At 48.3% G+C, this 25,119-nt stretch overlaps 1 non-coding gene across 1 annotated transcript; it reads left to right on the top strand.

Annotated features, from left to right (window-relative positions):
- The first annotated feature begins 22,629 nt into the window (after positions 1-22,629).
- Positions 22,630-22,703, top strand: TRNAI-AAU (transfer RNA isoleucine (anticodon AAU)). The gene has a single exon. It is a non-coding gene; the product is annotated as a tRNA-Ile (tRNA).
- Positions 22,704-25,119: the final 2,416 nt, after the last annotated feature.

The following is a 25,119-nucleotide window of genomic DNA, read 5'->3' as shown; positions in this document are numbered from 1 at the left end:
CGTTGGACGTTTCTCTGCTACTCGTCTGTGAGCTGTTCCTGCACAGCACACTTACACATGTGAGAGCCACACTACCATGCTGCTAGTATAACCCCGCCTTCCCTGCCAAAATTCCCACCCATCACAGGGGCTGGGGAAAATATACTGTAGTTTGATTGGTTAATGCGAGTGGAAACTTAGCTCTCCATTGGCTAACAGGTCCTTCCGTGGCCAGGCAAACTAGTGTGTTTGCCCCGTAGTAGTTTTTGCCTTCCGTCCCTCTTTCTCTATAACAAGCCATCGAGAAAGAAAACGGCATTTAAGAACAACGTGGTTCATATATAGAGTAATGTGGTTAAGGATGCGGCCATCTTGTAAGGTCAAATTTGTTAATTACAGTGTACCGCCTCTGGTTCCAGAAGGATTATCAGCGATATTTAAACCATAAATCCTGAAAACGTATTGGTACATATTGTATTAAAACATCATTAAACGCCTTATTTAACAATTATGAAACTGAAGGTTGAAAAAGGATATGGAAATTCTTATAATGTTATGGAGAACATCACTGGTTGATTTTTAAACAATTTACTTCTGACATATAGCTACTTGATCTAATATACTCTTACAGACATCTATAATTCTGTGGTACAGGAAGATGCTTGTAGTGACGGTTAAATAACGTAGAGAAATCTGCTTACTTGAATTCAAGTATTTATTGTGACAAACGAGCTTGGGGAAGATAAGGGGGAGTGGCAACGCAGAGTAGAAGGGAAGTCGGAATGCCAACATATGGAGTTGACGTCAGTTAAATACAACATGAGAATTCCACTATTAAGTGCTTGAAATAACCAATTAAATGTGAGCACGTGCAGTAAATAAACAGAACAACGAGACCTACAACATCTCCCTTTATAAAGAAGCGATTAATTCACTATATAATCCTCCAATGCTTTGGGTAACTTTGACATTCTACCAAAACTGGTGCAAGTAGCCTCCCAACCTTCATGACAAGTTAGTAACATCTTCATTTGCTGTGGTAAGCATGGGGACTTCTTTCCTGGACACAACATCACTCAGTTTCCTCAACCTCAACCCCTCACTCACCCTCACTCACCCTCACTCACCCTCCCCCTCACTCACCCTCACCCTCACTCACCCTCACCCTCACCCTCACTCACCCTCACTCACCCTCACTCACCCTCACCCTCACTCACCCTCACCCTCACTCACCCTCACTCTCACTCATCCTCACTCACCCTCACCCACCCTCAACCCCTCACCCTAACTCACCCTCACTCACCCTCAACCCCTCACCCTCACTCACCCTCAACACCTCACTCACACTCACCCACCCTCACCCTCACTCACCTTCAACACCTCACCCTCACTCACCCTCACTCTCACTCATCCTCACTCACCCTCACCCACCCTCAACCCCTCACCCTCACTCACCCTCACTCTCACTCATCCTCACTCACCCTCACCCACCCTCAACCCCTCACCCTCACTCACCCTCACCCACCCTCAACCCCTCACCCTAACTCACCCTCACTCACCCTCAACCCCTCACCCTCACTCACCCTCACTCACCCTCAACCCCTCACCCTCACTCACCCTCAACCCCTCACCCTCACCCTCACTCACCCTCACCCTCAACACCTCAGCCTCACCCTCACTCACCCTCAACCCCTCACCCTCACTCACCCTCACTCACCCTCAACCTCATGCTAAAGATTTACAAAAAAACCCATAAACAATTCTAAAAGCACTAACTCTAATGCTGCGAGACCTATTGCATTTCTAATGCTTGTTAATCTCAGCCGGTATGGTATTCTCTATATGCATTCTGTGTCGTCAATAGAATCAGAGAATGAAATGCCTAGGTCTTTTAATCTAGACGGCTACCATTTTGGTTAGCTTGTGTAGCTATGTTTGAAAGGCAAAGCATATTTAGAGGGAAGATTTCGTTTTTTCCTTGTTTAGGGACTGGCCTGACACTGTAGTGTATTTAGAAATGATAGCAAGAACTTCTGGGACTGCTGAAACTGCCTCAGACAAGAAGATCAAGACATCAATCATCGGCATAGTGTGCCAGATTTTGATGGCCGCGGGTAAAGGGAATACCCTGTATTTTTTTGTTCGTTCTGATGGCTTAAAGAAGTGATTCTATTGAGAGGTGAAGTAATAGAGGGGATAAAGGACAGCCTTGTCTGGTTCCTTGCTCTAAGAGACATTTATTTGATTGTTGGCCATTAAGTTTGATGCGAGCCAAGGGTACATGACAACTAACACAGCCGTACATATAAAATGGTCACCTAAATGAATTTTCTTTCAAAACCGCATTAAGAAAGGTCTATGAGATTTTGTCAAAAGCCTTCTTTGCATCTAGGGCCATGGACGTGGTGGTAAACAGGATCAATTTAGCTTTTTCTAATACGTGACAAAAGGTGCGAATATTGTCTGCTGCTACCCTTCCCTATACAAAACCAGTCTGGGATAGGTGTATGAGAGAGGGGAGTATTTTCTCTAGACTGAGGGCTAGTAATTTAGTATAAATTTCATAATCGGTGTTGAGTAATGATACAGGATAAACATTTTCACTAAAGGACCTTTACCTTCTTTAGGTATCACTACTATGTGGTCTTCTGAAACTGACCCTGTGATTTCGCCCAACGTTTCGAATTTATTTAAAAGATCAGCCAAATTAGGTAATATAATGTGTTGGTTGGATTAGTAAAAAGTGCCTGCTTGGGTTTTAGGGAATTAATGGACTTCATTATTTTATTTGTATCAATCAGTTTTTTTAAGAGCAGCATAACTCTTGTCCGCAATTCAAAGTAATTGCATCAAGTCCAGATCTGATCAACAAGCTTTGGGGCTATGCCTGCTGTCATAGCGGGATGGATTATGTAAGCGTATGTAGAGGGACTGAAAAGCTTCTAAAATGTTTGTATGGTCAACCTGTTGCACGCCATGTTTTTCCTTAATAGCCAGGATATGAATCGTGTTTTTAGATTCTTTAAGGGTTAGGGCTAGAGGTTTCCCAGCCTTATCATGCTCAAGAAGATTTTTGGTCTTTGTTTTAGTAGACCAGACATTAGCTCTCTCACTTAGGATTTTATTATATTCATACTTAAGATGTTTTATCTTAGCCGTAATGTTGAAATCTAGTGCTAGCGTTCTTTCATTCGACATATTTTGATCTGTGCTTCTAAGAGATTCAACCATATGTTAACATTTTTATTCTTAGTCACAATAATACTGAGCATCTCACCCTTAATAGTTGCCTTCATCGTACCCCAGATCGTCTCTATATCAATATCTAGGGCCAGATGTAGGTAGGCTATTACCGGTCGGTAATGGCCGAAATCGTCCGTTACCGACCGGTAATATGCCTTCCAGATGTAGGAGGCTAAAAAAGAAGGATTCAGTAATTTACCGAATCGGTAATTTAAGGAAGCGGTAAATTACCGAATTCTTAAATACCGATTCGGTAAATGACCGAATCCTGATATGTAGGGAGCACTCAAATGAGTGATTTTCCCATTTTAGGATTCGTTATTTACCACCAACTACAAGTTGGTGGTAAATAATGAAAACTTTTGAAAAAGCATTTTTTTGCTTTTCCAACAGTGCCATGTTGCAGACATACATGCCCTTAGGGCATGTATGTCTGCAACATGTGCCCCCATACACAATTGAGGGGTGCAACAGGGTGTCAAAGTGACACCCTGCCACCCTTCAATGTTTCCCCCAATTACCGAATCGGTAAATACCGATTCAATAATTACCGAAATTTACCGATTCTGTACTTTTTAAAGAAAAATTACCTACATCCCATTTGCCTGTTCTTAAATACCGAATCGGTATGATTCGGTATTTAAGAATCGGTAATCTGGGATTACCTACATCGGGCCCCTAGTGTTTTATTGGTGTGAAAGAATTGAGAAATAGAGCAGAAAATGTGTTCTCTGATTTCTGGGTCTGTAAGCACTGCATCATGCATAAAGAAATCGGAGACATGTAGGCCTCGTCAGGAAATTAACCTGAGTGAGAAGAGCAAAGCCTGAACGAGAAATTATTGGAACGCTGGGTGAGTGCAAAACATGAAAAATGCAGTAAATGAGAGTTCTAATTTAGTGACCGCTGATAATATTCAATACTAACATAAGCATACTGGGCAACTCTGAAGATATCTACGAGGGAAAATGATTAAACCCTTGACGTTGAGAGTACAATCACAAGCCTTGATATAACAAAAGAGCAAGGCAGAAATGGGATGTATTAAGCAGTCTCTAAACTCCAGTGTGCTGACCCTTGCAGAGTGATCACAGTGATCACAGATCGTCCTAGCTGAAGACACACCATTGTGTGAACAAGTACATAGTGAAAACTTCGTTCTCAAATAAAACAGATAAAGCAGAGTATCTCAGTACCTTGAATAGAAGGGAAGAAACCATCAGTGAAAAAATGACAGCAGAGTGAGATTAATGGGACATATGTAAGTCCAGTAAGTCTTTAAAATAGGCCTCTAAGTCTTTAGGGTCATCATAGTTAGAAATGTGGCCCTCATGTGTGATCTTCATTAGTGCAGGGCCTACAAAGTAGAACATAATGTTTAGGGATCTTAGCTCCGGACAGAGGGCCAGGAATCTTTTCCTGAAGTTCACTATAGATTTCACATAGTCTCGGGAGGTCCTGACTTTATGGCCCTTCCAGTCTGTGGCTTTAATTTTTCTCATGCGGTCCAGAATCAGTTCGGTATGTTGGTGGTGTTGGTAGGGGTCTGAAAACGAGGGCTCTTAGCTTTGACGAGGTAGAAGCAGCTTGTGTTGGAATTCTAGGCGCTTGCTGGATTTTGTAGTCTTTATCAAAGAAGATTTTGAACACTTGAGGCAGCCAGGATTCAAGGAAAGTCACACATGATTTATCTTTGCTCTCTGTATTATCAGGGCGGCCAAAAATCCTTAAGTTGCCTCTTCTGTTTCTGGCTTCTAAATCACATACTTCTCTCTCGAGGGATTCCTTCTTTTGTGCCATAAAGTCAGTTTTTTTTATTAGTGTGTTTTGGTTATCCTCCGTTCCGCTGATTATTGATTCTGCCTATTTTATGCGGTTAGTCAGAGTCTTAAAATCTTATTGCATACCATTTCTGCTTCAAGGCATTCCATGTTTGACTTTGTCAATTGTGTCAAGTCATGCAGAGAATTGAGCCATTGTAAAATTATATCTATGCTGCTGGAGAGATCTTGTTTTCCCTTCTCTGGAGAGTCTGGCAGGGGAGGGTCAGATTTGGATCACATTTGACCTGTTGTTTGCTCCCTCAATTTTTGGCTCCCTTATTATCCTCTTTGTGATCCTTCTGTTTGGTGTTTGGCTTGACTTGACTCACCAATGTATCAGACAAGAGAGGGATGTGAGGTCTAGTACTCTGTAGTTAGACTACAAATTCTAGCTCAGTGTTGATTGTGGTGGGCGGGTATTTTGTTACAGCCTGTGAAGTAGTAAATATTTACGTATATCCTATTGCGCACAGAGGGCATTGCACCTATTACCCTTCAAAAGGTATGTGTGCCAAGTTCGCGCTATATAAAACTTTATAAATAAATAAATAAATAAAATGTAAGGCAGCTTTTAATGTGCGGGCAGGAATCTGCACTCACTGCCAAGTGAAGTGGTGCAAAGCTGCTTGAATTTGTAAGATCGCATAAGGCTCAAAAGGCTCAATGGACTCACAAAGCTCCAAAGGAGGGCGCCCTGTTAGGTAGGTAGCAAACTGAGCAATAGCCTCAGGAGAGAAGCTTCAGAGATACGTTGTGCACTTGCCCAGTTTTATGTGAGCGGACAGGCCGAGGTGTAGTCAGTGTGGAGGCCACAGGACACAAGGCGCAATGGGAAGAGAGCAATCGGCACTCTCCCATGCAGTCTGGCAGTGAGTGAGTGCATCAACGCATCAACGATTGGCAGCACAGAAAGAGCAGGGTAGGCGGAGGATTCACAGGGCCCAGCACGTAGCTGGTATGTAGTAGCAGGATTGGCCGCGCATCAGCCAGTTCTTTGGATCTCCTTGATTGCTGGCACCGTTCTTCTTCTTTCCTTGTTCCCAGCAGTAGATCCGGTGCTGAACCTCACTGCAGGTTAGTGGCAGCCGCCATGTAGCGAGGGTGGTGGGCCAGGGGGAATGAAGGAAGGCAAAAAAAAATACTTACCTTGAGGCGCAACGTGATGTCCTACTCCACCGTCATCTTTCTTCCAGGCAGGCTGCGGGACCCAGGAAACTGCACTAACCAATCCTGGCGCTGCACTCACAGCATGAGAGCAGCGCCCGGATTGGTTGGAGCGGCCTCACTCAGTGATCCTAAGAGCACTGGAGGCCTGCACTTTCTGCAACCGAACTGTGTAAGAAAGCTAGATTAGAGAACTTTAAGATGTGCATTTCTGGCTGGCCGTCTCAAGACAGCCAGCCAAACAGACATGCTCATTTTAAAGCTCACAGTCACTCGGCAGCGCAGGCCTCACCCTGTCCTGTCACTCGGTTCAGGACGGGTCAGTGGCTGAAAAATAAAATTGTTATAAATAAACCTTATGATCATTCTATTTTTCAGCTCTAACCTGTGGGGAGATGCTCTTCTGCTCAAACGGAGGGGCCGCCCCTAATGCAGGTGTCGCATCTTCAGCCGTCGTGCTTGCTGAGTGTACAGCGGTCAGGCATAACCATTCTTTCACTTCTCTGCATCTATTAACAAACGTGTTTGGCGGTGATCAAACACTCATGTACAGAGCTCTCCCGCTAGGCTGCCCTTCCTATCCGGCATTCGCTACCCCCACCTATAGATGGCAAGTGTTACTGTTAGCCAATTGAATGGCACTCAGCTTACCGATCTTGGAAAGATGGAATGTTGAAATTGCCTCACCCAGATTAAAACATCATGATATGCAGTTGATGTCAGCTATTAGCACTGGAGCAAAAGGGAGGAATGAATTGTGTAACTGCTATAAGTATTAGAATGATAGGCTTTCCTATTTTCAGTTTCTATTTTTCATCAATTCTTATGTTTTTTTTTTCAATACCTTAAAAAAACAGTGGTTATCAGTGGTTACACACTGTCAAGCCATTAAAAACAACAGAAACAGTGTTTTTCCGGTGTTTATGGAATGTTTCGCTTTTCATTATTGCTTGCTTTCTGCACTGATAGTGCATGTGTATAGAAAGCGTGTGTACATGGTATATGAGGTCCAAATACATTTTTACAAATCAAACTTACAGTACACAATGACATTGCTTTCCACGCCAATACTTGTGCACCTGAAGATTGTGATTCTCTAGGACATGGTCTGCAACATATGCGTTGAATTGGGCGCATATGCCCTGAGTTATTGAAGCAGTCACAAATTAAGCAGTACTTGTCAAAGCCTGGAGAAAATTCCGAAGGGATCTAGAACTTGTGCAGAGTACCTCAGTGAGGCTTCATTAACTTCAAATGCCATGGTTGGTAAAGGGACATTTTGTTACATCATTGCAAACCATTTCCTATAGACTAAAATAAAATTTCCTGAATTGCTCCTCAACATTTCTTTGCTTACCAAGTGGAAATAATTCTAGCATGTTGCAGTGCCAAAGTCACTAAAAGTGTCGCCCAGCCTACTCTCAAGGAGATGTCTCACATCTACACCAATTATCCTAAACACTTGGTAGACAAGGATGTTTTCAGACTCTAGTATTTTGATTATGTCCACTACAGCAGTTATATTTTCTTGTAAAAACCTAAGCATGCAGTAGACTGTACTTGTTCACATCACTATCAATATGTGACCAAAGATCATCACATTTCATGCCTTTGGCATCATCACTAAGCAAAAATTCTGTAAATGGTCGCCAAATGGATAATATAGCATTCACAGCCTCTAGGACTGAGAACCACCGGCTAAATGACACAGTTAGGATGGTTCTCTATTTGATGCCACACAAAGCACAAAATGAGAAATATTTGCATTTTAGTTCCTGGTCATTACGAAACAGTGCACCAGAATGGACTACAAAGTCAATATCATTCTTCATTAACCCTGAAGATTGTAAAGATGCTTTCAGCATACCATCTAGCAAGTGACAAGGATCTTTTACAGGGAAGCACTTCAGCTCAGGTACCAATTTTGACAGGTCATCATACATCTTTTTTAGATAAGCAGCAGAATTACTGCAAATACAAACAATATCACTTCAATCTTTATTGAACTTGGTAGGAACTTTTTGCAGCAGCATTCCAAGTGACACTGCGTTCCATGTTTACCAAACATCTGGTGTCATGTTTTTACCACTATCTCAGATGTTTGGTGACAACACTCTTTTCACTTATACCTGTCACTACGTCTTGCATGGAATGTTTACTGCCTGGGATGTTTGGTAATTCTCCTGCAATCAATAATGACTCGCTAGAAAAGGGGCTGGATGTATCAAAGGATAAGACCCATTCTCTGTCCGTGGGTAAATGTGATGGTACATATTGGGAAAGATTCTTACAAAACCAGCCATTCTACCGATCAGTGAAATCTAATGTAGCCAAAATATCAAATATGGTTTTGATATTTCCTGATTTTCTACAGGTTATAAAATAATTAACAAGACCTAAAACATACTTCGAACACAGCATCTTTAGACCAAACACCACAAAACTGAAAAAAGCAGAAGAAACAATAATCTAGTGACATCCATTAATAAAAAAACTCAAGCAGAAAGTTAGCCCAGTCTTTATTGCTGCTGCCTTGTATAACAAAATTACATTGCATTGGCCCCTTCAGGAAGAAATAAAAATGTCTCTTTCACTCCGCTTTTTCTTTGTTTGAATGGCACTTAGTTTGTGGTTGTGGAGGTGTTTTTTCAGTGTTTATATGTTTACACTGGTGATGGCTATTTTCCTTTTGGTGGGGTTTCATCATTTATTATAGGTCTAACCCTAAAACCAGACTGCCTATACATGTACTGCTCACAAATCATTTTACATGTGCAATTGACATTTTAACAAATATCTTCATCAAAGGATATTCAGTTTGGTTTTTTAAATATCACAAAACTGATCTTACATAATTTTAGCTAGTTTGGGATTAAAAAAGAAATAAAGTGACTGTTCCTCAAGCTAAGGCTACATCTTCTACATTTGGAAAGAGGAGATAATATATTTTTCTAATATATAAACAAAGCAAAACTAATGTGAAATCTTTTCAGGCCATATTTTGTATTACTTTAGGAGGACATGTTTGTTTAATTCCATATTACATAAGCAGCAGCAATAGTGGCCATGAATTTGCACTGTTTTTTTGTACCAGTGCAAAGTTTCTGTAAAATAACACCTGGACTTTTCTCAATTTCATGCAACGAGCTTCTGCTTTTTAGGTTTTTCCTACAACATGCATGCACCGTCAGCGAAAGCTATTGTAATTTAAAAAAAAAAAAGCTTTAAAAAAATAGGCTTAGAGCCTACCCATTACTTATTGATTCATACCATTTGTTTGATTCCAATGCAGTTTGGTTTCCTTCCTTCTTACTGTCCGTGTCTCCTGCTTCCTGCCAGCTGCTCACCTCCTCCTGCAGTTTTCTCCAGGCTTCAGTCCATGCCGTTTAGCATAGACCCATTGCAACTTCCCGTTCTTCCCACTTGTGGGACACCCCCGCGCCGCACGGCCACCAGCTGCTGCGTGTGCCCCCCTGCTGTGCCCTCTGCCTCGCTGCCAAGCCGCGCTTCCGGCTGACCCTGCCGTCGCTGCTCTGGTCTGTTTGGACCATCATTTGTGCTTGTTTTTCCCTCGCTGCTTTTTGCCCGCTCTGAGTGTTGTTTTTGCCGCCACTTGTGCCTGTTTTTTCCCTCGCTGCTTTTTGCCCGTTCTGAGTGTTGTTTTTGCCGTCATTTGTGCTTGTTTGGCCCTCGCTGCTTTTTGCCCGCTCTGAGTGTTGTTTTTTGCCGTCATTTGTGCTTGTTTGGCCCTCGCTGCTTTTTGCCCGCTCTGAGTGTTGTTTTTTGCCGTCATTTGTGCTTTTTTGCCCTCGCTGTTGTTGCCCGCTCTCCCCCGTGTTTCCCGCCTTCCACGCCGCCCCCTTTTTCATTCTGTTCCCTCCCCGCTCCCGCCTCCCAGCTGCTCCGCCCACCCGCGCACTTGGCCTTAAAAGGCGACCGTGCGACACAGGTGAGTGTGACCCACTTGTGGGACACCCCCGCGCCGCACGGCCACCAGCTGCTGCGTGTGCCCCCCTGCTGTGCCCTCTGCCTCGCTGCCAAGCCGCGCTTCCGGCTGACCCTGCCGTCGCTGCTCTGGTCTGTTTGGACCATCATTTGTGCTTGTTTTTCCCTCGCTGCTTCTTGCCCGCTCTGAGTGTTGTTTTTGCCGCCACTTGTGCCTGTTTTTTCCCTCGCTGCTTTTTGCCCGTTCTGAGTGTTGTTTTTGCCGTCATTTGTGCTTGTTTGGCCCTCGCTGCTTTTTGCCCGCTCTGAGTGTTGTTTTTTGCCGTCATTTGTGCTTGTTTGGCCCTCGCTGCTTTTTGCCCGCTCTGAGTGTTGTTTTTTGTTGTCATTTGTGCTTTTTTTGCCCTCGCTGTTGTTGCCCGCTCTCCCCCGTGTTTCCCGCCTTCCACGCCGCCCCGCCCCTTTTTTCATTCTGTTCCCTCCCCGCTCCCGCCTCCCAGCTGCTCCGCCCACCCGCGCACTTGGCCTTAAAAGGCGACCGTGCGACACAGGTGAGTGTGACCCACTTGTGGGACACCCCCGCGCCGCACGGCCACCAGCTGCTGCGTGTGCCCCCCTGCTGTGCCCTCTGCCTCGCTGCCAAGCCGCGCTTCCGGCTGACCCTGCCGTCGCTGCTCTGGTCTGTTTGGACCATCATTTGTGCTTGTTTTTCCCTCGCTGCTTTTTGCCCGCTCTGAGTGTTGTTTTTTGCCGTCATTTGTGCTTTTTTTGCCCTCGCTGTTGTTGCCCGCTCTCCCCCGTGTTTCCCGCCTTCCACGCCGCCCCCGCCCCTTTTTTCATTCTGTTCCCTCCCCGCTCCCGCCTCCCAGCTGCTCCGCCCACCCGCGCACTTCGCCTTAAATGGCGACCGTGGGAACGCGCAGCGTTGACGCGCAGCGGGCGCGCCGATTGTGCGCCGAAGGTGCGCCAAAGGTAAGCCCGTCTGCGCCCGTCCGCGACCGGATTGCGCCCAGCGCCAGGACCCCTGGCCCCCACCGACGGAAGCCGACCCGACGAACCTACACCGCCGCCGATCTCAGCGCACTCAACACCGGCCGCATCCCAGGATGTCATCGAGCCGCCCCGAAGCACACCCACGGACCCTTCAGCTGCCACGCCTGCAAATTCACCTGCATCCGGACTCACCCTGCACCTGCACTCGCCAAGCCGAACATCAGCAGCAACCACCTCAAGTGCATCCTGCTCAACACCCGCTCCGTTCACAGACACGCCGTAGAACTCTGGAACCTCCTCGACACCACCGCCCCTGACGTTGCCTTCCTCACCGAGACCTGGATGAACGCCTCCTCAGCCCCAGACATTGCCATCGCCATCCCGGAGGGCTACAAGATCATCCGGAGGGACCGCACCGCCAACCAGACGGGAGGAGGCATCGCCATCATCCACAGAGACACCATCCGCATCACGACCAACACCGATGACACCCTAACCACCGCTGAACACCTGCACTTCCAGATCCACACCAACCCGAAGACCACCCTCAGAGGCACCCTGATCTACCGACCCCCGGGTCCACGCACGCGATTCAGCGAGGACATCGCCGACTTCGTCAGCCCGCATGCCCTCCCCTCCGCCGACTACATCCTCCTGGGGGACCTCATCTTCCACCTGGAGAACAACAGCGACCGCAACACCATCAGCCTGCTCGACAACCTTGCCAACCTCGGACTCAAGCAACTGGTGACCACCCCCACCCACCTCGCCGGACACACACTCGACGCCGTCTTCTCATCCAGCAAAGACGTCACCTTCAGCCACGCAACAGGACTCCACTGGACGGACCACAGCTGCGTCCACTTCAGCTTCAAAAGAACGACGATCCACCACCACCAGCAACAGGTTGCCCGAAGAAGCTGGAACAAGATCACAGCCGACCAGCTCACCGCTTCCTTGAGCCAGCACCCCCCCGCCAGCTCAGCGAACCCCAGCCAGGCCGCCGACAACCTCACGAAGTGGATCAACAACGGCGCGGACGAACTCGCCCCTCTGAGAACCCCGCCCAGCAGACCCTGCAGCAGAAAAACACCATGGTTCACCGACGAACTCAAGAGCTCCAAGAAGAACTGTCGAGCCCTCGAGAAAGTCTGGAGAAGGGAACCAACGACGGACAACATGACCACCCTCAAGCTCGCCACCCGGAAACACCACCAACTGATCCGCGCCACCAAGAAAAATACATACAAGAACCGGCTGGACAACAACGCACACGACAGCAAGGAACTCTTCAACATCGTAAAAGAGCTCTCCAACCCCAACGCCAGAAACAATGACATCACCCCGTCGCAGGACCTCTGCAACTCCCTCGCATCCTACTTCCACAACAAGATCGCGGACATACACAACAGCTTCAGCAACCAACCAACGCAAGCCACTACCGCAACAACGCCACCCACCACCACCCTCCGCACCTGGACTCCGATCAGCACCGAAGACACCATCCGCACAATGAACTCCATCCATTCCGGATCTCCGACTGACCCCTGCCCTCACCACGTCTTCAACAAGGCCGACGCTGTCATCGCACCCCACCTGCGGGACATCATCAACACCTCCTTCGACACCGCCACCTTCCCTGAGAGCTGGAAGCACGCCGAACTCAGCGCTCTTCTCAAGAAACCCACAGCAGACCCCACCGACCTCAAGAACTACCGTCCCATCTCGCTCCTCCCGTTCCCGGCCAAAGTCATCGAGAAGACCGTCAACAAACAGCTGGCCGCCTTCCTCGAGACGAACGGATCCCTCGACCCCTCACAGTCTGGCTTCCGAGCGAACCACAGCACCGAGACCGCCCTCATCGCTGCCACCGATGACATACGAACTCTGATGGACAACGGAGAGACAGCGGCCCTCATCCTCCTGGACCTCTCCGCGGCTTTCAACACTGTCTGCCACCGCACTCTAATACAGCGCCTCGGCAACATCGGAATCCAGGACAAGGCACTGGAATGGATCGTCTCCTTTCTCGCCGGAAGAACACAAAGAGTCCGCCTACCACCGTTCAAGTCAGAGGCCACCAAAGTCATCTGCGGCGTCCCTCAAGGATCCTCACTGAGCCCCACCCTCTTCAACGTCTACATGAGCCCCCTCGCGGCCATCGCACGCCAACACAACCTCAACATAATCTCCTACGCCGACGACACCCAGCTGATCCTCTCCCTGACCAACGACCCCGCCACCGCCAGAGCCAACCTGCACGAAGGGATGAGAGAGGTAGCCGAATGGATGACGACCAGCCGCCTGAAACTGAACTCTGACAAGACGGAGGTCCTCATCCTGGGCTCCGCGCCCTCCGCCTGGGACGACTCCTGGTGGCCCCCCGCCCTGGGCACCGCACCCAAACCGACGGACCACGCACGCAACCTGGGCTTCATCCTGGACTCCTCCCTCTCCATGACCAGACAAGTCAACGCCGTCTCCTCGTCCTGCTTCAACATCCTGCGCATGCTACGCAAGATCTTCCGGTGGATCCCCACCGAGACGAGGAAGACGGTCACCCAGGCCCTCGTCACCAGCCGACTGGACTACGGCAACGCCCTCTACGCCGGAACCACCGCCAAGCTCCAGAAGAGACTCCAGCGGATCCAGAACGCCTCGGCCAGACTCATCCTCGACATCCCCCGACGCAGCCACATCTCCGGACACCTGAGAGATCTGCATTGGCTCCCGGTCAACAAGAGAATCACCTTCCGTCTCCTCACCCACGCACACAAAGCCCTACACAACCAAGGCCCGAGCTACATCAACAACCGGATCAACTTCTACACCCCCAAGCGCCTCCTCAGATCAACCAGCCACGCCCTCGCCGCCGTCCCCCGCATCCGAAGAGCGACAACAGGAGGAAGGTCCTTCTCCTACCTGGCCGCCAAGACCTGGAACTCACTCCCAACCGACCTGCGCCTGACCCAAGACCACCTCTCCTTCAGGAAGAAGCTCAAGACCTGGCTGTTCGAGCAGTAACGGCACCTCCTCCCCAAACCAGCGCCTTGAGACCCTACGGGTGAGTAGTGCGCTCTATAAATGACCTGATTGATTGATTGATTGGTTCTGCATGCTGCTTCAGGTACTTTAAAAAACATTTACCCATGCTCTCTTGTAGAGAGCATGGCGCTGTAAGGTCTCCCCCCCCCCACCCCTGCCATCTCTTTCCCCCATCACCCGCCACCCAGTATTCCCCACCCGTCTATTTCCACCCAACCCCATTCTATTTCTACCCAACCCCCATCTGTTTTGCTCCCAGCCTCCTGCTGTCTTTTTCGCCCCTCCACCCTGTATATTATGTTTCCACACGTCCTCCTCCCTCTTCTTCCTTAACCCACCCCACCAGGCGCAGTTTTTACAACGCATATTGTACAGCAGTATGAGCTGCTGTGCAACATGTCCAAAGTGAAAAAACATGCTATATTGTCGTCATGTCTAAAAAAAAACTTGACAATGCCAATAGATCTGGCAAAGGAGAAACCTATTGGCTTTGCCAATGCTTGTTGAGGAAGATGCTATAGCTCACTGTACCGAAAGCCGTCTACAGATCAAAAATATCACTATAGAATTCATCCGTGTATCCTAGTAAAAGCTACCAGACATGGCCTTCCAGGTGCCCTTGGAATTGTTGGGTAATATGGGCAATATTCTGAAAGACCGTGGCAAGCTGGTCAGTTATTTACAGTGGGGTTAGAGCCAAGGCCATTTGCTTACTCTTCATTGGCTTTCTTGTCACTTTCATTTGCTTGCTTATTCAAAAGCGTTTCCGACTTCGTCTTGTGTTTATTCTTCTCCCCTGGAGCACCGCTTCTTTACCATCGTTTTGATTGGACGACTTGCATCCTTCCACTGCTCACATTCATGAAACTACTTTTTGAGCGTGCACATGTTTTTTTACTCTCTCCCTCTTGTGGTACTTCCCCCTCCAAAGAGCTCCCCCAGCATGCTCCCTCCTCCCCAGCGCACTCATTGCTTCCTGCATCCCAGCTTTTTAGGTCTCGGACTAGCGTCCCACGAAGTGGGCGGAGTCCGAGATTTTATGTTTTTGCAGTAAGGGGGCTTGAACTCACCCCTCTTTTCCATTGGCTGGCCTCGTAAATGCTGGCCAGCAAGTGGAGGAGAGGGGCGTCACTCAGTTCATGCCCCGCCTTGACGCGAATCGGGGGCGTTTTTGTCTCTTTTTTAAGCCCCGCCCCTTTTCTAGTGATGGGCGTTACACCCTCCCTCTCGCCGAGGTCCCAGTCCATTTCTCCTGTAATGTACCCTTTGCTACCTATTGTATTTTGTTTGCTCACAATTGTCACTTTTGCCTAATGTAACTTAACGTCTGCTTTTGTAACGTGTTCACTCGTCTCATGGATCATTTCTGTTCCTATTGTGAAGCGCTCTAACGCACCGCCTGCAGTGACCTGAAGGGGCCGCCGCGCTGCCCGTGGCGACCCGGAAGTGCTTCTCTCCGGATCCAGACCTCTCGCCGAGTATACTCAATAACAGGACAGCACGGTAGCCATTTTCTTTGATCACATTATGGCACCCGACTACGCCCCAGCGGGATTTGCCACTTAGACAGGCTTTCCCAAAACTCTGCAGTGCTGTTAATTCTAGTTGCTTGTTTAAAATTACAGGTTTAACGATTCCTCTGACACGTCACTGCCTTGTTTCTTTAAAACTGACCTGAGGCAGTTCACCGATGCCCTTTATTTGGGATCTCAGGCCTTCGGGCCTGCGTCCACAGGAACTAGCTAACCCCTCTCCACCGGAGCTACTAATCGCGCCGATTACTCTTCCGACCAGTTCAGCACAGAGAGTCTACAAAAAACCCAGGCAAACACACCTTCCTGCTCTTCTTTAATGGGCGGCGTGACTGCACAGCGTTCTCTCTACTTAACAGACTAGAGAACTAATAGAAAGACGTGGTTTATTTCCTGTGAACCGAATCCAGGCGCACGGGACCGACAAATCTACGCAAGCCGGGCACTCACGAAGTCACTTTCAGTTAGTGTCTTACTATTTTTGAGCACGTGCAGGTGTATTGTGCTAGTTTAGAGGTTGTATGGTGGTGTACTCACATCTTTGGAAAAATTTGACATTCTATGAAGAGTAGGGAATAAAATGATGGATTAACAGCCCTTTATCCGTTTGGAAAGTACAAGTTGTGAAAGTACAAGTTGTGTACTCGAGGGGATCATAGAAAAAATTATATCAAGTGAGCGAGGTATTTGAAAGTGTGGTGGTCGGGGAGGGATTGGGAAAGTGGTACCGAAAAAAGGGTACAGAAAGTGAAGGGTTAGGGACATAGGAGGCCAGTTTGTGGTAGTGTGTGGTATGCCGTGTTTTCGGTGGGAGGAGGACTCGAAGAACATTGAGCATGCGCTGTGCTGCTGAGCAGAGACCAGTCCTTTTTAGGTTTCGCCTCGCCGAAAGCTGCGCCAGACTTTCGCGCAAGCGAAAAACTTTTGTTTACATGTATGGGGCTTCGTCCGGCCTCTCTGTCCCATTGGCTAGCAAAGGAAATGATGGACGGAGCGTTGACAATACAAGCACTCACCCCCAGTCAACTGATCTGGGTTTATCCATCACCGTTCTTTAGCCCACTCTGCCACCCCAGTTCAGACATGGCCATATGCAAATCAGTCTGACCCTGTGCCTCATGGGAACAGTCCAGCCCGAACTGCCAAGCCATGCCTTCCCTGGCCCGGAAACAAGCTACCGAGGACCGGTTTCTGGCATTTCAGCCTTCTTCAGCCCGGCTTGCTTGAATCCAGTGGCAAAGTGAGCAAGGGACTCACGTCTGAGCATACCCTGCCAACTTATGGCGAACAAAGAAAAACCAAAGGAAATGATGGACGGATCGTTGACAATACAAGCACTCACCCCCAGTCAACTGATCTGGGTTTAATCCATCACCGTTCTTTAGCCCACTCTGCCACCCCAGTTCAGACATGGAGGCTAGCCATTGGAACAGAGATGCGTCACTCATTCCCCGAGCAGATTCGTGGGCGTTCCGGTGATTTTTACTCATCCCGCCCCCTTGCTATCGTCATGAGGCAGTGGGCGGTGTTTTTTTTTTTTAAAGCTTTCTTTTCGCCATTTTGTAAGTGTCGTTTTCAGGGGTGGGTTGCGCGATGTCCCACTGTCCGTTCCCGCCCCCCCTCCCGCTGTCCGTGTGCCCGTTCCTGCCCCCCCCGCTGTCCGTGTGCCCGTGCTTCTTGTTTTTAACGTGTTCGCCCGACTTGCTCCAAGAGTGTTTCTTTGCACCCTCTCCCATCTTTCGCCTGCCCTGTCCCTACCCCGCTCTCAGTGTCAGACTCACAGCACTTCTGCTCCTCACGCGTGCTCGTTCTCTGGGTTTCTCTCTTCTTTCCCGCCCTTCAGTCCTGTTCTCTCCTGCGTCGGTGGCCCGGGCGGCTTCTCTCTCTCCACACGCCGGTGACACGCAGCCTGTTACTGGAGCCTCTGGATGCTGCCTCCGGTTCACTCGCAGCTTCAGCTGCCGCTGTGCCCTGTACGCTCTGTAAGAGTTCTTACCTGTGAAGTCTGTCATGGGTTCATCTTCTTTCAACTCATTTAAGTCGGGAGTCAAAATCAGTGACAGCAGTCTGCATCCCACCTACCTCTGTATTAACTTACCGCCCCTTTCTTCGTTTCTCTTACTCCTCTCGCGTCTTTTACTTCAACTTCGCACCCGTTTCTGTGAATGTCTCACTTCTCTTTTTCTGTTGCCCTTCGCTTCTCTCTTCTTTCTCCCTTCTCTCTCGCGCACTTCTTTCTGCTTCTCCCCACCACTCTGTCTCTATTCTCCCTCTCCCACACTTTTTTTGTGTCTTCCCTCATCTCCATCTGCTCCGTCTCCTTTCCTTCTTAACCCTGTCTCCTTTTCACACACTTACTTTTGTCCCCCTCTCACCCCGCCCCTTCTCTTCTCCTTTTTTTCATCCCCTAACCCTCCCCCTCTCTCCGCTGGCTGCCCTCCTCACCCTCCTTGATCTCCTCTCGCCCTCCCGCCTCTCTCTTGCTCATGTCTCACAAATTGTATTTCAGCGGTCTGACCTGCACGTGCTCGCGCGGGGTTCCTCCCCTCCCGGACCAGTACTCTCCCCGGCCTGCCCATGAAGGCCCCGCTGCTGCCTGCTGCACTGGGTTACATCAGCCTGCTGCACCTGTCGATGTGTCGAGCCCTGCCCATGCACTCCGGGACCGAGGACCTCCCCCCTGAGCCCAGGTAAGCGCCGGGGACTAGTCCTGTGTGTCATATCAGGGACCGGTGAGTAACACCCTGCGTCCGAGCTGCGCGATCCTGCATTCCAGCCTTGCACTTGCACCATCCGGGCCGTCCAGCCCTGCTCCCCACTAAGCACTGTGCTGCGTCCCGTCTAGCACCGGTTGATGCAGCTCGAGGTCCCTACCATACTCTGGTTGATGCTACCCTGCCTCCAAGCGAGTGACAGGGCATTTCAGCTAGGCGCTAGCTGACGCGAGCCTGCCTCTGACATGCGCTGGGCGGCGCCTCCTTGCACCCCTGCCTTCACAACCGTGTCTCCTAGCCATGCGGTGGATGATGCAACCCTGCATCCAACCTAAGCAACCTGGGGGGTTGCGGCCCTGCATCTCAGCAGAGCACAGGTAGGCAATACAAGCGCTGGATGATACAACTCTGCTTCCGACATAGGGGTACAGCCCTGCATGCTGGCCACCCACGTGCAGAGTGATGCAACCGTGCTTCTTACCAAGGCGTCTTGACCGGCATCGCGTACTGCCCAAGTGCGCCTCGAGTCCCTGCACGTACTCTGAAGGTACGCCACGTACACCTAAAGCGTAAGAAATTGCACTGTCCCGCCGGGACGCCCCGCCCTGCGGCGCTTCTCCCCAGCCGGATCCCCGCACACACCAGGAACCCGACCGCCGCCGGAAGAAGTCATTCTTGGTGAGTGCTTGCTGTCCTGTCTTCCCCTCCCCCCCTCCCGCTGTCCGTGTGCCCGTTACGGCCCCCCCTCCCGCTGTACATGTGTCCCCTTCCCCGCTTCCCCACCCCCTCCCGCCAATACATCTGTAGGCGCTATGCATGCAGTTGGGGCTAGCCTGTTTTTTTTTTTGCTCCATGTCATCAAAAACATCATGTTTCTAGGCCTGGGCATATACACATAGATGTATTCATTGTGTGTGAATAAGGACACTGCAACAGTGCGAGTCACTATTCTGCCGATTTTTAGTGAGGATTTTGCCTTATCACACAGTGGCAACATTTAACCATTATTTTCATTCCTTGGTGCTTCTGTTAACTGGTGTAGGACTTGGGTGTAGCTGACAGTTCACCCACCCATTAGTTTTTGGTGTATTTAGTGAGCCATTGTACATTGAGAAGTTATTGGGTTATCCTGATTATATTGTCCCCCCGCCAGTGGTTTAATGCTGTCCTGCGGTTTACTGGTTAAGCCATGCTATCGGGATCTCTCTCACCCATCCTCATCATGAACGGAGCAGATGCACCCCCACTGGTGGTCCTCCCTACTAAATAAACAAGCATTTACAATGCAACGGTTTCGCCTTTGGAAAAGTTAGAGCTATTGGCATTGTAAATGACAACATTTTTATTTATGTGTTGGCTTTGAAAACATAAATAAATGGCATTGTCATTGTCACAGAAACCGCTCACCAGACATATAGCTGAATGCCCGACTTTAATAACTATTTATTGCAATGTCTTTATTGTGTTTTAAAAGAGGTTTTAGCAGTTGACACCCCCGCACTTATTATTTCTGTTGAAAGTGGTATATTTCTTTTTCCCCCTCAGAATGGGCTGATACATTACTTTTGGTTTTAACATGCCGATTTGGGGTGGGGGCTTGGCAGCGACCAAATGTGAATGAAACGTCAATGGCAGGCGAATAAACTGGGAACCGTAAGAGTCCGTCTGGCGCTGGTGAGAGGCCCTGGTCACTCCCTGATGGGACGGGGGTGGCCTCAGGCCCGATTGCGTGAAATGTCGGGTTTTTTAGCCGGCGAGGTCTTTCAGACCCGAGATGTCACTTCTTGAAAGGACTCTTGGGCGCAGGCTTCGAGGTGCGGACCCAGGCCCCCTGCTTGCACGCTTTACGCCGCTTGCTGTCAGCACCGCCGAGCCGCAGATGTAAAAGCAGAGTGTCCAGGGCGGCTTGGGTGCGCACAGGACACGGATTGTAGCTTTGGAGTCTCCGGCATTATGGGACCGACCTTTATGGCTTTTATCGATATCTAGCACTTCATTTATTTGCTCCTTACATGGGAATGTTGTGCGCCGTTTGGTAAATTAAAACAATAATTTCTGAGCACGGAATCCTCTTTCTGGAAATAACCACGGCTCGGCGCTAAAAGTGAAAGCCGAGCGTGCCCTCTGGAGCTGGGGGCCTGCTCCCCATTACCAGTGGCTGCTGGTGAGTGTCGGCTCGTGCTGTAATTGTTGTGCTGGGACAGGCAGCCGCAGGGCAGAGCGGGCAGCGTGTGTTTGAAGTGGGAGGCGGCGTGCTACGACATGTCGAGCCGAGGACTTCCAGCCTCTAGACAGGAACCCAAACTATCAGTGCCCAAAATCAATACGAGCTCCGCCCCTTTCCTCTTGCGAGGCACACATTGAATTGTAAGTTACGCTATATACACAAACACACACACTCACTCACTCGTTCCTCAGTTAATTTATTTTACATCCTTTAAATATTTTCTCACACTTCTGTCCAACAGTCAGTTTGTCTTAAGCTCTTTCCGCTAACCTTTCTAAACATACCTCAGGTAAGGGGCATGTATTGTTTACATACTTGTTTATTACGCTGTTGCTTAGCTGCGCGAGAAAGTGTTTGAGCTCAGGCAGCTGCCAAAAGACAGCCGAACCTCTCTTACGAGACGGCCGTCCAGGGTATTGACTTTGTGTCATTTCGTAATTCGATTCGTCGTAATTGAAGTGCCAGTGCCCTGTTAGCCAGTTGGACACTCAGAAGTGACGTACAGCTGGTTTACGTGGGAGGTAAGGGTAACGACACCACTGCTGCGCTTATGTAAAGAATATTAGCAAGAAAAGACATACTAGTAGCCTGTTTTCCAAGACTCAGTTGTCGGCACCCTTTGGCCTAGACGCGATGACTCTCTGTGGTTTGCAGTAAGACGTGCTCCACATTGCAGGAATACAACAGATAAAAGGAGAAAAGAGGAGGGGCCGCAAACAAATAAGTGAAAGATAAGGAAGAACAACGAGAAAATGAAAACACAGCCAAGAGAAGCAATAGAGCAAATGTGTGAGACAAATGAAACAAGCACCTACGGGCACACGGACAGCGGGAGGGGGGCGGGGGCGGGAACAGGCACACGGACAGCGGGAGGGGGGGCAGGAACGGGCACACAGACAGCGGGAGGGGGGACGGGAACGGACAGCAGGACATCGCGCAACCCACCCCTGAAAACGACATTTTGGAAGTGTGGCGAAAACAAAGCTTTAAAAAATAAAAATAAACCACCGCACACTGCGGCATGACGATTGCAAAGGGGCGGGATGAGTAAAAATCGCGGGAACGCCCGCGAATCTGCTCCGGCATTGACGGACAGATCTCTGTTCCAATGGCTAGCCTCCATTTATGGAGCTAGCCAATGGAACAGAGGGGCGGGACTACACACAGCATACTCTAAACAAAAGTTTTTCGCCTGCGCGAAAGTCTGCTTGCGCAGCTTTCGGCGCGGCGAAACCTAAAAACTACCTTGAGGGTTCCTTTTTAAATACGAGACTCTGCAGTTGTGTCTATTCAGAACTCAATTCCTCTTTTTAATCTCACCTTTTGGGCGAAGTGAATATCTTAAATCTGCCATTATTCGGAAGCTGCCCTCTGTCCCCCGTAGTACCTGTGGGGGCTCTCTGTGGGTGTGTGGGGGGGGGCTCTGTGTGGGTGTGTGGGGGGGAGCTCTGTGTGGGTGTGTGTGGGGGGCTCTATGTGGGTGTGTGTGGGGGGGCTCTGTGTGTGTGGGGGGGCTCTCTGTGGGTGTGTGTGCCATTTGCGAGAGATTAAGCTATTGGCATTGTAAATGACAATGCCATTTATTTATCTGTTTTCAAAAACAACACATAAATAAAAATGTTGTCATTTACAATGCCAATAGCTCTAACCTTTGCAAAGGCGAAACCGTTGCATTGTAAATGCTTGTCTGAAGTACGTGGGAGGGGGCGGGGAGCTGTGGAGTGATGCTGGTCTTCGGTCTATCTTTACCTGGAGTTGCTAATCGTGCCAGTCTTATTAATGAAGCGCCTTCAGTACCATTCGTGATTTAATGTACGTGCTCTTTCCTTGTATGTGCAAATGAGTCAACCCAGAACTGTCGGAGCGCCTCAATGTGTTGATTCTGCACCTATGATAACATAGAATGCTCTATTTGTGACCGAGTTCTATATCATGAAAACATTCCTTCACACTGTTACCTTCAGGGCCTGTTAGCTCAGTTGGTTAGAGCGTGGTGCTAATAACGCCAAGGCCGCGGGTTCGATCCCCGTACTGGCCACTGTGCGTTTTTTTTTTTCGAAAGACAAATGTCATGCATTAAAGTACAAGGTTGTTTATTAATGTAATTTACTGGTCTGATATTTGTACCAGGGTGGGGTTTGATAGTGCCATGTAACCCCCCTTCGCGATACCTGCCTCCTCCATGTTTTCAAGGGTCTCTGAAATTTCACTTTATGAAGCACTGTTTGAACCGGGTACGCCTCTGAAGAGCACACTTCCTCTCTGAGAGGTGCGGTTTCTCGGGTTCTCGGTGGGAATTCCAGAAGTCAAGAGAGATGGAGGGAAGAGCACATGGGTTATGTAGGCATCATTAAATCATATTGCATAATATATTGGTGCCCTTTATAATCGTTGCAGTCTCGTATTGTGTGGTTTACTGCATGTTTTGAGCACTTCGTCAACCAATGGTATGGTGTTCATACTTGAAAACATTACAAAATAAAAACAAATAATTACTTATAGTGATATGCATTTTTTATTACCTATTTTTTCAATGTTCCTATTCATATGGCAAGTTTTATTCACCTTCAATAATGATAATGCCGAGACCATTGCATTGTAAATGCTTGTTATTATTTTTTCCTCGTTCCTCCTGCCTAAAGCTCGTCCATTTATCCATTTTCTAAAAGCACAAAAATAGTTTGTTATTGTATTTATCACTGTAAGTGACGTCCATCATCTTGCATTGGTTAATAAAAAAAGTTAAAATGGAGGCAGCGTCATGCCACATGTGCGCACATGCGAGGTGACATTTTTTCCTGATATTGCCTGTCATCAGCAAAAAGCATTTATTTTACCTGATGTGCTCAGAATCTCAAAAACCACTGGCAAAGCAAAGAGTTAGAAAAGATTAGACTTATTGGCGTTAAGAGAGGAGTTATACAAGCCCGAATCGATGCCTCTGGGTCTTTTTCACAAGTATTTTTTGAACGGTCTTACCAGCCTATTTTCGCGATACGCTACCCCTACGACTGCAGTCCATCTGTATCTCTCAGTGATCTAAAAACCTGTTTTAGTAATGGAAAGACTTCCTATTACTGCAGGTTCAGGTTACAGAAGACACCTATAAGTTGCTATGAAATGATCATCCCTCCAGCTCTGCAGGAGTGAGATCTGATGGCATTAAGTTTAGCCTTAAACAAAAATCTCAGTCCATCATATCGTTCATGCAAGGGAACTATGATAGGTTGAACTGCTGAAGGTAATTCACTAGGACATCTAATTACCTGTGCTATTCTGTGAGCAAGCAATTATTTTTTAGGCTGAAAAGTTTGTTATAGAATGTTGTAGAAGCTTGACCTGGATAAAACACGCTGGAGTTCAGTACTTCCTTCTGTTGGAAACTGGAGCTCTGCTGTATCCTTTCACTCTGGTTCTTTGTGCTCTTCAAGGTTCATTAGCTTTCAAATCATGGGTACCAAGCACTATATAAATGCAAACACTTCCCTCTTCTAACCTGTTACTATCCTTTTTCAATCAAAATAACAGACTCACATGTACACCTCTCAAATTTATTTTCATATTTCCCTACACTAATTCACCAATAATTCTTTCCGGGTTCCTTAGTAGCATGCTACTCACCAAAAAGCGCTTCGACGCCTCGGCAGGGGTAGTAAGCGCTATATAAAGTCTGTTACAATTACAATGGGGGACATAACACTCCTTGCTCCTATTATTTGTAACTGAACTAACAGGGCCTCCAGTGTATCACTGATAGCACCATTATTAGGGTTTGACAGTAATCGTTCCTAAAACTCTTTAGAGCCTATGTTTTTTTCTTTTGCCTGATCCCTACAGTGTTTTTAGGTCTCGCGACCTGTCAATGCGCATGCGCATTAAGCGGAGCGAGACTAAAGGGGCTTATCGAGAGTTTACCTAACTGGCGATTCCACTGGCGATTTGATGCTGTGCCCGTGCGCTTTTAGGTCAATGCGCAAGCGCATTGACCTAAAATGCACGTGCACATCATCAAATCGCCAGTCAATCACCAGCAGCACTCCTCCCACACCTTTAAAGTGAAGCTTAGCTTCACTTCAAAGGCCCCTGCTGCTTCACACCCTCATGCCGCTCTCCCCGCTCCGCCCCCTCCCCTGCCCGCCGTGTCGCATTTCTCCTCCCCCCTCCCCACAGCAATGCCCTCCGCCGGCCGTACTTTCACTTTGACGGCCACAGGCCGTCTCTCGTGTTTCTCCTTTTTCCCTGTTTGGAACGGACGTGTGTTTTTTTCTTCCAAAGGGCTTTGCTTTATTTTACAATTTGTTTTGTGTTCTTTGGCTTAAATTGTTTTTATTTCAGATGGAAGGGATTTTGTTTTCCTGTTTGCACATAAATGAAGTGCACGTAATGTATTCAGCACACCGTGTTCAATGACCCCAACATAGTTAATACAGAAAGTCCCCTAACCCCACTCCCCT

The sequence above is a fragment of the Lissotriton helveticus genome, chromosome 3_1, assembly GCF_964261635.1.
Source record: "Lissotriton helveticus chromosome 3_1, aLisHel1.1, whole genome shotgun sequence".
NCBI classification, from domain to species: Eukaryota; Metazoa; Chordata; class Amphibia; order Caudata; family Salamandridae; genus Lissotriton; species Lissotriton helveticus.
The sequence above is the reverse complement of the archived record's forward strand: the minus strand, read 5'-3'. Positions and strand labels throughout refer to the sequence as shown.